We start from the raw sequence: 13456 nt of genomic DNA, 5'->3' as shown, positions 1-13456 counted from the left end.
ACAGAGGCAGCAGAGTCTGTGTTTCTTCCACAGCTAAGGATAAATTTACCTTAAAAAAAAAAATAATGACGCGTGATTTGCTTTTTTTTATTGTTGTTTGTTTTATTTTATTTCTTAAGGAGGCTTTTAAAAAAGGCGAAAAACAAGAAAAAAAAAAGGCTTGGGGTGCTTTGGTGTTGCGTGTTGTTTGGGGTTGTTTGTTTGTTTGTTTGTTTTAAACGCACACTTGCACCTCCTGCTCTGAACACGACTGAGAATTCGGGGAAATAAACGGCAAGTCCCTGACGGCCGTTCTGCTTTTTGCATACCAACAGAAACATATTTCCTTGAGGCAATAAGAAAAACAAAAAACCCAAACCAAAACAATCCAAATAAACAAAACTAAACACAAGTTATTTAATAAAAGCCATCAGAATTCTCTTGGCAAGGTACGGGCGACGCTCCGCGCCTAACCTAGACATGTACGCATGCGACTCTTCCACCTTAAGCTCCCCGCTGAAGTGCTTTAAAAAGAAAAATGTAGATACCTTTCTTCTTAAAAAAAAAAAAAAAATTAAAGGACACAGTTTTTAGACATCCAAAAGTAAAATAAAACTGTGGCCGAAGGGTCATATGCAGACGGATTTGTCCTATTATTAGGACACAGGAAGAGCCGAGAGAGCAAACGTCTGCCTAGAAGGCAACGTGAGATGATTTTCGGGGTAATGAATCGAGGACAGACACTGGGAAATGGTACTTTGTGAATGCTCGAACGCCTCGTTGCTTTGCGTTAAATAACATTTTAAAAGAAGCTGTCTCGTTTTGTTGTTTTTTGGTTGTTGTTGTTTTTTTTTTTCTGCTGGAAAGGTACGAGATTCTTTGGAAGTAGTAGCAAAATGGGGTGGGGGAAGGGAGTACGAATACAGCCGACAGGTCCCTGTTCAGAATTATGGATTGTAAACGTTCAACTATCAAGGTCTACTTCGCCCAATTAGTTTGAAATCCTAAGCATATAAATAAGGGAAGTAATTATGAGACCACACCGGAGTTCATCTGGAAATGGATGGAAAGTAACATACCATTCCCGAAAAAAAAAAAATAGGATGGAGGATGAATCACTGTCCCACTGCTTAGAAGAAAGCATACAATACGTTTCTAAAAATTCTGATCACCTAATTGTTATTTTTGTAGGTAAAATATTGGCTAAAACCGTACATGTAAAAGATCTCTCAGTGACACTTTATTACAGAAGTAGGGAACATGTAAAATATGACCTTAGCAGGTGAAGAAGAACGCATTTTAGGTGAAAGGACTATGATAGCTATTCATTTTCCCTGATTAGAAACAAATGATTTTGAATTAATTCATTTTACAACAGAGATTTCACAAAATATGAATTTAGAATTTTTGCTTGTTGGGTTGTTGTTGTTGTTTTCTTTTTAATTCGGAGTCTTACTAGTTTAGGTCTTTTTTGGGGGGGAGGAGGGGGCGTATTTCCCACTTTGTGTCCATGGTTTTTACCATAAGTAAGATCTTCCAGGTGATGAGGAGGGCCTGACTACATCTCTTTAATAAAGTGAAAGACCAAACTTCTACCGCCTGATTTGGGGAGACAATGAGGCCATTACTGAGGGGTGTCCCCTGGGCAGGAGATAGGTTTATTTTCCTGTCACACTTCAGTCGTGCGAGAAGAGATGGAGGCCGAATACATATTGCCTAGTTCTCCCACGTAGGTACACTGCCGGGGGGCTGGAGCCGCCTGCACCTTCCCAGGTTGGGGCTGACCCAGCGGGGAGGAGCGCTGCCCGCAAGCTCCTCGACATCCCTCTCCGCCTTCCATACCAGCATCCCTGCCGTACGCGGCCGTGGGGAGAGGAAAGGGGACACGCGAGACAGATGCCTGCTGTCAGCAGCTGCCTCTTCGGTTTGCAGAGAGCCGGAGCAGGATCTGCGGACAGCAAGACCGACTGACCGACCGACAGACGTGTTAGCCGTCTCCCAGTTTCTCGCTTCTCACTAACCGAGTATTCCCACGCAGCAGAAACAAACCCGGGGCTTCTCAAATGCGAAGCGAAGGGGGTTTAAACCGAGTCATCCATTACCTTGCAATATTCTGCTTTCATTCACGTTTCGAAGAAATTATTTTATTAACGACCCATTAACGCTTTTAATGATCCATGTTATTTAATCACCGATGCTCCATGAAAGTTACGATTTATTCGAAACTTCATTGTAATTTCCAGTCATTCTCTGCTTACCGTGGGTATAACATGCACTACTGGAAGAAAATGAGTGAGCTCTCAAATAGAAAACCACAGTCCCACGATTGCCAGCCTAATACTAGCATGCTCCTAGCTCCATTTTTAATACAAGTAAAAGTATTTTTCCACTTGCTAAGCATTCACTATTCCTTTGGATCTCTCTGTCAGGTGCCGGGTACGGAAGGCTTAGAAAAAAATGGGCCACCTTTCAATAAAGGCCTAACTACGGATTTAAATAGCAGAACTTCAAGCACCTACATTAACAAACAAGAAAACTTACGGCTTCAGTTCACTCCCCAGTTCACCGTACCACACTCCAAATATGACATAAACAGATGTCAGTAGTGCAGAAACAGTGTGCGAAAGTTAAAGCCAAAAAAAAAAAAAAAAAAAGGCTGTCATAAACGAGGAATTATTTTAGGGGATGTTAGCATAGGGACAGCAGCACTATCGAGCACGATCTGCGAACTCGTTCATCTCCTCTGCAAACCAGCCCGTTCCTACCGCTCTCCTAATAAGAAGATCCCCACGGCCGTGGCCCCGGCCCGTCGAGTGGGGATTCACAGAACAAGGGCTGCCGACTAATAACCCTGTCGCAAAACTGCCGGGGGATGAGAACCAAGTAATGCCGCCCGCCTCCTTCTTTTCGTCCGGGTCTGGCCCTTGCAACTGATCAGATTTTTGCTCCGAAACGGGGGCGTATCCCCCCCAAAACCCCTCGGTTCCCTAAATTTAACCATGATGTATCTCCAGTCTAGCTCTGCGCTTAAGTTGCAAGTTTGGGATGCGGTGTGACAGATTAAGCCCACGCGGGAAGCGAGGAACGCGCGTCAGGAAAAGAGTGAGGCGGGCAGCAGCCGGGACTCCCCGCCGGTGGGGCTGGGCAGGGCTGTGGAATCGGGCCCGCACCACTTCCTTCCCCTAGCGCTAAATTAGCAACAGAAACAGTGAAAAGAATTACCGCAGACCTAAGCTCAAACCAGTGATGAGATCTCTGTAAAGCAAAGGAAAATAAAACAAAATCGAACCATAAAAAATCCACCCTAAAGATAAGCTTAGGAAGGGCAGTCAGCAGCACAGCACAGCATGTTTATGATGACTGAACTGTTGCATGCATTTTCGTCGCCGACGCCTCCACCACGGAGAGAATAAACCTTGGGGCTTTTTTCCCTACAATGTCTCTTTGTCTCTTCTGCAGCCTCGTCTCTCTGTGCTAGGCCTTGTACAACATCCTAAACCAATGCAGTGTTCAATAAAGGCTATACCCAAGATGGAGATATTCTAATTGACATTTATTATATATATATATATTTAAAAAAATCTGTCCTGCATCTTTAAATATATCGGGAACAAATTAGACTCGAGGTAATGCAAAGGCAGTAACAGAAGCAGCTTTTCGAGACAAGCATTGTCTTCGTGTCTGGTTTAGACAGTGCTTAGTAAAATGGATTAAACAGAACGATCCCTCGGTGAATCTAAGCAGTGCGATAAACCACAGGGATAAAAGATGACCGTACCATTCTCTATATAATACTTCCGCATTATTTTATCATGGTACATTCCCCGGTTATTACCTCTGCTCGTGACTGACGACGGTGGGGCTGGATGCCAGAAATAAAACGAACCATCTAACTCGGGGAAAGTTTCAAACCCCAGGGCTGACCTTCCTCTTCGCACACAGTTCAGATGGCGTAGCGACAAACTCTCATTAAAAAATCGTGACACAGTAGCAATGCCTACGTTTGTAAATAAACCGTGTGAGTAAAAAAAAATGTATGACTTCAGCAACCTCGTCTATAAAATACACTTCGGGGACCCTGAATATTACGTGTTCAGCTACTTGGGAGGCAAAGGGCAGACCGAGGCACTCTGGATGGTCAGAGAGATGAGATGTGGATGGAGATTTTTTAATTCTTTTTTTAAAGAAATAATGCAGCGCAAAACGACAGGAGACCAGAAGCAGGAAGCGACAGTCACTACACTCGAGCAGCACGCAAACATTCTCGCCATTTTAAATAATCACCGCGAAGTCCCCGCTTCCTCTGTATTAAAGCGGACAGTGGAGGACGGGATTGCATCAATCGGTAATTCAAAGCGTTAATTCGGGGGTTGCGAAGAAGTCGGCTAACCTCCCAGGAAACGCAGTGATCCCTCCGCGCTGCCCCCACTTTCCCCCGGCCAAAGGGAGGAGGCGGGGGGGGGGGGGGGGGGGGCGGTCCTGCCTGCGGGGTTACCGCAGTTTGGCGAGGGGAGCCGGGGGAAGAGAAGGGAGTGTATCGCCGTGCTTCGGCCTGACGCGCCGCGCCCGTGCTGCGAGAGCGCTGCACGGTCAAAGAGACGGAAAGTTAAAAAAAAAGAAAAGAGGGAAAAGGGGGAAAAAAAGAGATTCGCAACCCCTTCCAGTCTGCACTTTCAGGCAGGGCCCGCCAATAAAAAATAAGGTAGTCACACTGCTCGGCGGAGAGGGGAGGATAGAAAATAAAGATGTCTGCGTGTCGCCGTCGGGTTCCTATGGCGGAGGCGCAGCGGGGCGGCGAGCCTCCGCCTCGCCAGCCTGAGGTCCCGCCGGCCGGCACCTGGCGGGTCCGGTCGCCCTCCCGCGGCAGCCCCAGGACCTAACAGCCCGCGGGCCCAGCTCGCCGGCCCGCAGGAACAGGGCGGCCTCGGCGCGGCCGCGTCCTGGCCGTCCGTGCGTGCGTGCGGCCGCGGAAAGGCGGGAGACGGGGACATCTGCCTCCGGGCGGCGGCGCTGGCCGGCAGGCACAGCGCGGCGGGGGGCGGGGACAGCGAGGGAGGCTCAGCACGGCAACGGGCGGAGAGAGAAAATGGAGGAAGGCGGGAAGAGGGCCGGCTGCTGCTGGGGCCTGGTAGAGTGGAGGCGACTGCGCCAGCGCTCGGCAGCTTCGGGGCGGCACGCAGGGGCGGGGCAGCCTTGGAGCGGGGCTCCGGGCGAGTGGAGCGGTGAAGTCTTTCTTTCCCGCCTGCGAAGGCGGACCGGAGGCCGGGCTGGCATCGGAGCGACCCGAGCTTCCTGCCAAAGGCAGAGAGAACGAGCGAGCCGCCTTCCCCACCCGCAGCCTGTGCTGCCCGCGGCCGCCTAACGGGAAGCTGTTAGTCCACGCAGGCTCGTAGTACCCCTCCCGCCGCTTCCAGCTTCCCCGGGCCGGTGCCTGCTCCGCCTCCGCAGCCGGCGCTCAGAACGGCCGGACATGGTGACGCGTCCGAGGCCGTGCAGGCGGCAGGGTGCCCTGGGAACGGTGCCACCGGCTGGCCATCCCCAGCAGCCGGCGGAGGACGGAAACGGTCCCTTCCAGAACGTTCTGCGCGGCACCGACTGACACAGCGGCACCGCCTGCGCCGGGCGGAGGGCGCCCTCTGCTGCCGCCGAACCGCCCCACCCCGGGGAAGCCTCACGGAGTGGTGAGAGCCCCGGTCGCGGTGTTACCCTCGGGGGCACCGGGTAAGGAGAGAGAAATGCCTGCCCTTAAAAATGGGAAATTCAATAAGTTCGTAAGGAAAACAATCCTCTTTCAAAGCCAGTTCGGCATCCTACAGTGTATACACTCCACACCCCCACCCCATCCCCCCGTCCACCACTGCAGTTGGTACTAATTTTTGTCACGATTTTTCCACCTTTGCATCCTGAAGCGTTTTTAAGGCAAAAGTGCTGCGTTGCAGAGTAAAAAATTAAAAGTCGAGTTCAAACTCAGCTGATGAGCATTATGAGCACAACGTAGATTCCCCCCCCCCCTTTCACTTTTAAAAGTATGTGCCTGTTTTATCACCCCTTTGTGGTGGTTTATAGTTCCATTAAACGGCTTCTGATACCAGATCGCAAATACTGGAAATGTAAATTTAGCTTGTCTAATCCAGAGTTTAAAATATTCTTGTGATGTCACGAAATGATGGCTTATAAAATATTTTCATTTAATTAGGAAGCGCTAAGAGGATTTCTGCAAGAAAAAAAGACGAGGAAGCTTGGTTTGAATTATTTATGTGCTGCGAACTATCATGATTGCTACTGAAGCTTTTCAAGTACAAAAATGCAGGCTTTGCTCACTTTTCATTTTTTAGGCTCTAATTCGTTAATTACTCAGGCATGCAAATTCCTGTGAACGGGGATTAATTATGCAGGTAATCAAGATTTTATTGCAAGTTTACGTTTAAAAAGCAAAGATTAGCGTTGCTGACACCGTGTTCATGCACCGAAAGCCGGCTGTTGTAAGAGGTGCTAGTGGTTTGGGATTTCATGTAAGTAAAAAAGAGTGCGGATTAATTTGTGTCTCGTGTAAGCTGAGGATGGCAGTCCATGGTCACAAGTCAGCTGCCACAAGTCACTGTCTTGCAAGACAGAAGGATATCTTCCATCAGGATTGAGTGCTCATTGTCCCCTTCCTGTTGCAGCGATGTGTAGGAAGAGACATACTGCAGCATGTGCTGTGAAGAAGTGGGGAGGCCAGAGGCTATTTCAGGTAGGGAAGAGTGACCTCAGAGCAAGGGGCCCCTAATTCCATCATATTGTAAAGCTGGGCTATCCTCTCAAGGGTGCAACCCGGTGCTTTCAGGGATCTATCTCCTCCAGGAAGGCGTTGCATTCATTACACAGTGTCACGTCACTTTATCTGCCCTGTTCCCATTTTGCTAGTGCTACTGCCTGAAATGGTGTTAAGTGTCTTGGTTTGGGTGCCAAAGCACACAAGTCTAGTGCTGGCAGACCAAAACATGGAGAAGCTCAACTTCTGTAAGTAAACGCTGCACTGTATCATTTAATAAATGATGCTGTCCTAAGTACCACAAAATAGCAGCGACAGTGGGCGCTGTTTACATCTCAAAAAAAAATTGCAGCTGTAATCACACTTAGGTACTTCAATTAGCAATCCCTTATTTAAAGCTGATGGTTATACTAGTTTCCAGATAAACTAGTGTCGTTGTGTCTTTAGTATGACTTATTCCAGTATAACTATCATTTCTTATGAAAGACCTCCTGACCCTTCAGACTAAAATATTTGAATGTGGAGCTGAGCTTAAGTCCCTGAAAATAACAAGGCTCTGGACAGAAAGCAGTGGAGCTCTGCTAGGCTGACAGTGTGTTGCCCCAGGTCACCTGTGCCACCATTTTGTGTAGGGTGGTGGAGAGGTGGCTGGTGCCTGTTTCAAGGGTGGCTTACAAGCTCTTTTGGTGCTCCTGGCTTTAAGATGCAGTGAGTTAGAAAGTCAGGGTTTGTAGACTGGCCTTTTTTGGATACTGCTAAATCATGAGTTCCTTCAATCCATCAAAGAAATAAAGCCATGTCTTGCAAGATGGCTTTTTGGAGTCAGGGGGTTTTTGTGTGCCTCTCTTAAAAGAGCTGGATCTGAAGAGTTAAGAAGTAGTGTTACTTTATATGTGGTCCAAGGAGAGGAAAATGAGGTTTATTATAAATACCAGAGGATTATTTTTAAACATTAGGACGAGCTTTGGAGATTTGCGTCCTCCAGCCTCGAGTCCTTTTGGAGGCCTCGTGACTGTTTTATCTCCTTCCCCCCCCCCCCCCCCCCCCCCCCCCCCCGAATTCCTCTTTCACTCCAGTTGTTTAAGACACCCTCTGGGCAGCAGGGAGGAGTCCACACCATGAAAAAGAGCTGGGTTGTTTTTTTTTTTCTTTCTTTCAGACTGATAAAAATGTTCTGGGTCATCTGTACATGAAGCAGCTAACAAAACCTTTTAGCTTCTCCCCACCAAAGTAGCTTCCTCAAGCCACCCTCAACAGCCACTCCTTAAAGCAGGAAAAGGAAAACCCAAACCCTAACCACCTTTCCCTCACCGACTAATCTGTTGGCAGCTATCCAAAAGGAGAAATGGACTTCTTATTTCCCTTGAAGTTGAGGTTTCTTTTAGTTCACTGACAAGTGGTGATTAAGGCGCATTTACAGCGTGGCAGTTCTGACAGCCGTAGAAGGAAAAGACAGCATGGAGGATACCGGTGCAGCAGGGAAACATCTACTTATGTTATAACCAGTCGTGTTCACTTAGCTGAACATCATAATGCAATTAATTATCTAGGAAATTATCTAAAAAATACTTACAGTAAATATAAATTTACTGTTTGCAAATAGTAAGGAGCTTTCTCAATATTCATTGAGAAAGTATTCATTGAGAAGTATTAATGCTCATAGTAATCAGTATTAGCACAGTATTTTTCAGCCAGCTTGAAGGAAGACATCCTGTTATGAACAGAACATACAAGTTCAAGCTCATTCTTTGTTCTGAAGATAACTTCCGCAGTCTAAGAAAAACTGCTTAGAAACAGAACAAGATTAAAGGGAATCATGACTAGAGAACCTCCATGCTTGCGTCTCCTGGTGACATTTACTTGAGATAGGAAAGGAGGTGAGAGATAGAGAAAAAAAAATTAGGCTTACAAAAAAATCTGATTCATGCCTCTATTTTGTCGAAACATAAAGAACCATGAAGAAGCTCATCATAAAAATGGACACAAAGCAGAACACTATCAGCACTTAATAATGGAATTATGACTATGTACTTCACTATAATAGTAAGGTATCATATATTGTCCTCCTTTTCTGTTTACGGGACGCTCACACTCAGGACTTGCAAGCCATAGGATTGCATGCTGTGCTGTAGTTACAGCAACGTAGCCATCATGGTGAAAATCACTTTGTAGATTCTGCAGTATTGATGTGACTTCCAAAGAAACTTCCTGCCTAGTGACAAAAAGGGTGGGGAGATCAGACATCTCTTCTTCTCCTTCATGTCTCATTCAGTTTCTCAAAGTATTGTTCCTCCTGCCCCAGGGGTGGAAGCCACTTCCAGCTTTGGGTGGTGGGAAGAAGGAGCTGATCTTCAATTGTGTGGAGTAAGCAGCAACAGATGGAGAAGTAGGAGACAAATAAATTGTTCCTTCCCTTTCTGGATCTCTGTCTGGATTTAATTATCCATTGATTTTGTAGCTGTCAACTGATGGATGTGTAGTCTACTAGTGCCTGCTGGCTAATCCACTTTTGGGCTGTATTAGATTGGTTGAAAAATGATTTAATTATAATAATATTCTACTGTAACATAAAACAATAGTGGGAGAATGAGGAAGTCTATGGGAAAAGTATTATTGGTATCAACAGAAGAAACTGAGTTTCAATTTCTAAGGGGTAAATCTGAATTTCAGTTACATTAATGCCACACCGCAGAGAGAGTTAGGCTTGTTCTTATGTGATTGAGAATTACATAAAAGAAAAAATGAACGACTGGAAAAAAATTAGAAAAAAAAAAGTAGTAGGATATATGGTTTTGCAGTTTGGTAGGAATCCAAATAAAGGATATTAAATTTGGTTTGTGTGGTCAGTAACATCTTGTAAACCTAGATGCAGAACAAAGAGAGTTGAAACAATAACAACTGGAGAAAGATGAAAGTTGTAGACCTGTCAAAAGAATACAAGTGAGCTCTTTTAAATGAGTTCTTGAGGTTTACATGGCTGGAGATTTGTCTTATGTCATGAGAATTCTTAGTGTGTGTGAAGTTTTTATTCAATGAATCATGCTCAAATTAAAAAAAAAAAGCAACATCAAAACATAGAATGGTGCATAAATTTGGAGTGTGTTTTGACACTGTTTATCCATTCCCATGCTATTACCTCTGAATAATGGTTTACTCATAAAGCAGTGATTTGGAGTTGAGCCCTCAGTAAAACGAGGGATTCTCTCTATATCCAAGGAAACTTGTTTAGTGTAGAGATATCTATTAAATATTTCATCCTTAGTGCATGAAGTGTAAAAATTCTTTCTGCATCAACAGTATGCCTTTATCATCCTGTATTGTGTTGTCTTAGGTATATCTACATACTAGTGTTACCATTATCTTGGTTGAATTGAGTCTGACTCAATCTACTCTTCCATTTTCTGTAAGTAACTGGAAAATAAAGTATTTTCTCATGTGGACTGTTTGCATACTGAGAAGTAATAAGATTGCATCTCTGGAAGCTTCAGTGCTCCTAAGAGAGATAGATAAATCATTATTTTAGCATCCAGTGTTTATGAAGGGAATAGAAATGGCCACTGAAAGAAGAGGTCTTGTACTTCCACAAAATTCCCCAAATAAGCTACAAGTGATTCAGGGAGTATCAGTATTTCTCACAAGTTTTATGTGGTGTCTTCAACAAGACAGCCTGATCTCCTTACTTGTTTCTGTCCCAGTGAGAAAATGGTAGTTCTTCCCTTTTTCATCTATATCAGTAATCAGGCAGATAAAGAAAGGAAGGCCTCTTAGGTAAGAATACCAGCAGCAACGGATGTGGTTACTAGCATCTACAGATGACTTTTGAAGAAGTGTCTTTGGTACAAATCTTGCAAGAGTAGCCAATACCTTGCCCTTTATATGGGAAAGTGTAAAACAGTCTAGTCAGTAATTATACCAAAACATTCCTGTTGCTTTTTGCGAGCCATTAATACAAAGGTCTAGACCACAGGTTTGGCATTTGCCATTCAGCAAACTGGCTCAAACATCCAAAGATGGTAGTATATTTATAACCTTTGGGTTTGTTACTGGTTCTTTTGTATCACTCTGCTATCTATTTTACGTTTTGCCTCACTAATAATACCACTGTTGTCTTTCATAGCACTATTTATGAGTAGATAGCAAAGTAGAGAAGGAACTAGCATGAGTGTCCCCATCTCCTCACTGAGGCAGGAGGAAATGACTCACAAAGTCATTCATTAGGCCAGTGATAGAAATGACACTAGGCATATCAAATTCGGTATACTCAAATTTCCTTAGTGTCACAACAAACTACATAAACAATGAATAGCTGAAGTAACCTGTGACAAAGGATAAAAAAGCAGAAAGTGCCCATTTGCCAGTAGTTTCATTTCCACGGATAAGAGTTGTGTTTTACTACATTATCAGCAGGATGCCTTAGCAAACAAACATTGTAATACACTTAAAACAACTGGAACTCAGTTGAGTTGTCAGCATCTATAAAGAAGACCATCAGAAAAGCCACACCAGTCTGAAGGAGAGGGAACAGATTGCAGCTTACAATCTTGTGGATTACAGAAATACTCCATTTGCCATCTTGAGCCTAGCTTGAATTTTAATTTTCAAAATATAGTTGTCGTCTGACAAACAAAATTATTAGAAACACCAAAGAAATGTTATATTTTCTGTATATTTTTAATACAATGGTTCATTTTACTGAAGTGCTTCTCTTCAGTTTGATCCCAAAATTTTTCTTCCTTCCTTCCTACTCCAATTAACATGTCTCTCCTTTTTTCACTACGTGATGATTCTCTTCTGCATAACACTTTTTTCTTATGTCACCATTCTTTTCCAATTTTTATGGAAATTACTACTTTACATTTTCTTACTATCTTTTTTTTTTTAATGTGTAAGTAGGTATAATAGCCCCTCTTAAAGCCCTTTGAATGCTTGTTGTCCTATATCAGTTTATTCCAAAGCATACACTTGGGCTACATATAGAAAACAGGTTGTTCTGTATTATGACGCTGGAGTGGTTTAGCTCTGGTTGGGTGCCATACACCCACCAAGTCATTCTGTCACACTCCCGTCTAAACTGGACAGGGGAGAGAGAAATATAACGAGGTCCATAAGTCAAGATAAGGACACTCGGAAATTAGCATCACAGGCAAAACAGACAACATGGGGAGAAAAGTTTTGATTTATTAATGAACAATCAAAACAGAACAGGGAGATGAGAAATAAAACCAAATCATAAAACACTTCCCCCCACCCTTCCCTCTTTCCAGGACTCCCTCTCCTTCCCCCCCTCAAGCGGCACAGGGGATGGGGGTTGTGGTCAGTTCATTACAGATGGACTTTGCCGATGCTTCTTCTCAGGGCGAGGCCTCATCACACTTCCCACTGCTAAAGTGTTGGGTCCCTCCCACGGGATACAGTACCTCATGAACTTCTCCAACATGGGTCCTGCCCCTGGGCTACATTTCTTCAGGAACTGCTCCAGTGTGGGGCCTCCCACAGGGGCAGCTCCCCACACCAACGTGGGTCATTCATGGGGAGAACAGTCCTTCAAGGACAGAGTGCTCCAGCCTGGGTCCCTCACAGGATCACATGTCCTGACAGCAAACCTGCTCTGGTGTGGGCTCCTCTCTCCCCATGGGCTCCCAGGTCCTGCCATGAACTTACTTCCACAGGGTCACAACCTCCTTCAGCCATCCACTTGCTCTGATGTTGGGTCTTCCACAGGCTGCAGGTGGATCTCTGCTCCCCCATTATCCTCCACAGGCTGCAGGTAGATCTCTGCTCCATGAACTGCAGGGACACAGTTGCCTCACAATGGTCTTCATCACAGTTCACAGGGGAATATTTCTTTCAGGGCCTAAATACCTTCCTCCCCCTCCTCCACTGACCTTGATGTCTGTGGAGGTGTTTTCACATTCTCACTCCCTGTTGCTGCTGTAATTTAGCAATTGTGCAGCAACTTCTTCCCCTTCTCAAATATGTTATTTACAGAGGTGTTGCCTCAATCAGTAATTGGCCAGGCCTGAGTCAGCTGTGGGTCCATCTTAAAATTGACTGGCAATGACTGGCCCTATCAGCTACAGGGGAAGATTCTGGAAGCTCTTTGTTTAAAGAAGCCACACCTGTAGCCCCATCACTACCAAAACCTCGCCCAGGCAAAACCACTACAGACACCAAGAAGCTTTATTTAATAGGTCAATCTTAAAAGAGCTAATGCAATGCAGTTCTAAGGAATGACAAACAATTAAGATTTAATTTTGACATTAGGAAGGCAAAGCACACAAAGACTATGAGTCTAGAATTGCAGGGCCTCTTAATTTCATCTTCAAGAAGGCAGGGGGTATAGCTCAGTGGTAGAGCATTTGACTGCAGATCAAGAGGTCCCTGGTTCAACTCCAGGTGCCCCCTCTTTAGCTCCTTTTGCAGGGTTGGACTACATGAGCTCTAAGGGTCCCTGAAAACCCTTACCAGGCTATGAAACCTTTTGCAGAGGTGCTTTTCATTCTAAGAAACTGAGGCACTTGATAAGAATCATCAGAAGTCTACATTAGGAATACTCAAGCAAGAAATAGAAAAACAAAAAAGCATTCTTGGCAAAGAAAGCGGTACGATGCTTCTGGTCTAGCTCTAAGGTCTAGTGAGGTTTCCATTTCCAGTTTGACTAATGTGGACATTACCGATTTACCATTGGCTTGGCCACAACATGGATGAGCTTACCTCATTTTT

The 13456-nt window shown here is 44.9% G+C and overlaps 1 non-coding gene across 1 annotated transcript; it reads left to right on the top strand.

Annotated features, from left to right (window-relative positions):
* Nucleotides 1–13066: 13066 nt before the first annotated feature.
* Nucleotides 13067–13138, top strand: TRNAC-GCA (transfer RNA cysteine (anticodon GCA)). The gene has a single exon. It is a non-coding gene; the product is annotated as a tRNA-Cys (tRNA).
* Nucleotides 13139–13456: the final 318 nt, after the last annotated feature.

The sequence above is a fragment of the Colius striatus genome, chromosome 1, assembly GCF_028858725.1.
Source record: "Colius striatus isolate bColStr4 chromosome 1, bColStr4.1.hap1, whole genome shotgun sequence".
Taxonomy (NCBI): domain Eukaryota; kingdom Metazoa; phylum Chordata; class Aves; order Coliiformes; family Coliidae; genus Colius; species Colius striatus.
The sequence above is the reverse complement of the archived record's forward strand: the minus strand, read 5'-3'. Positions and strand labels throughout refer to the sequence as shown.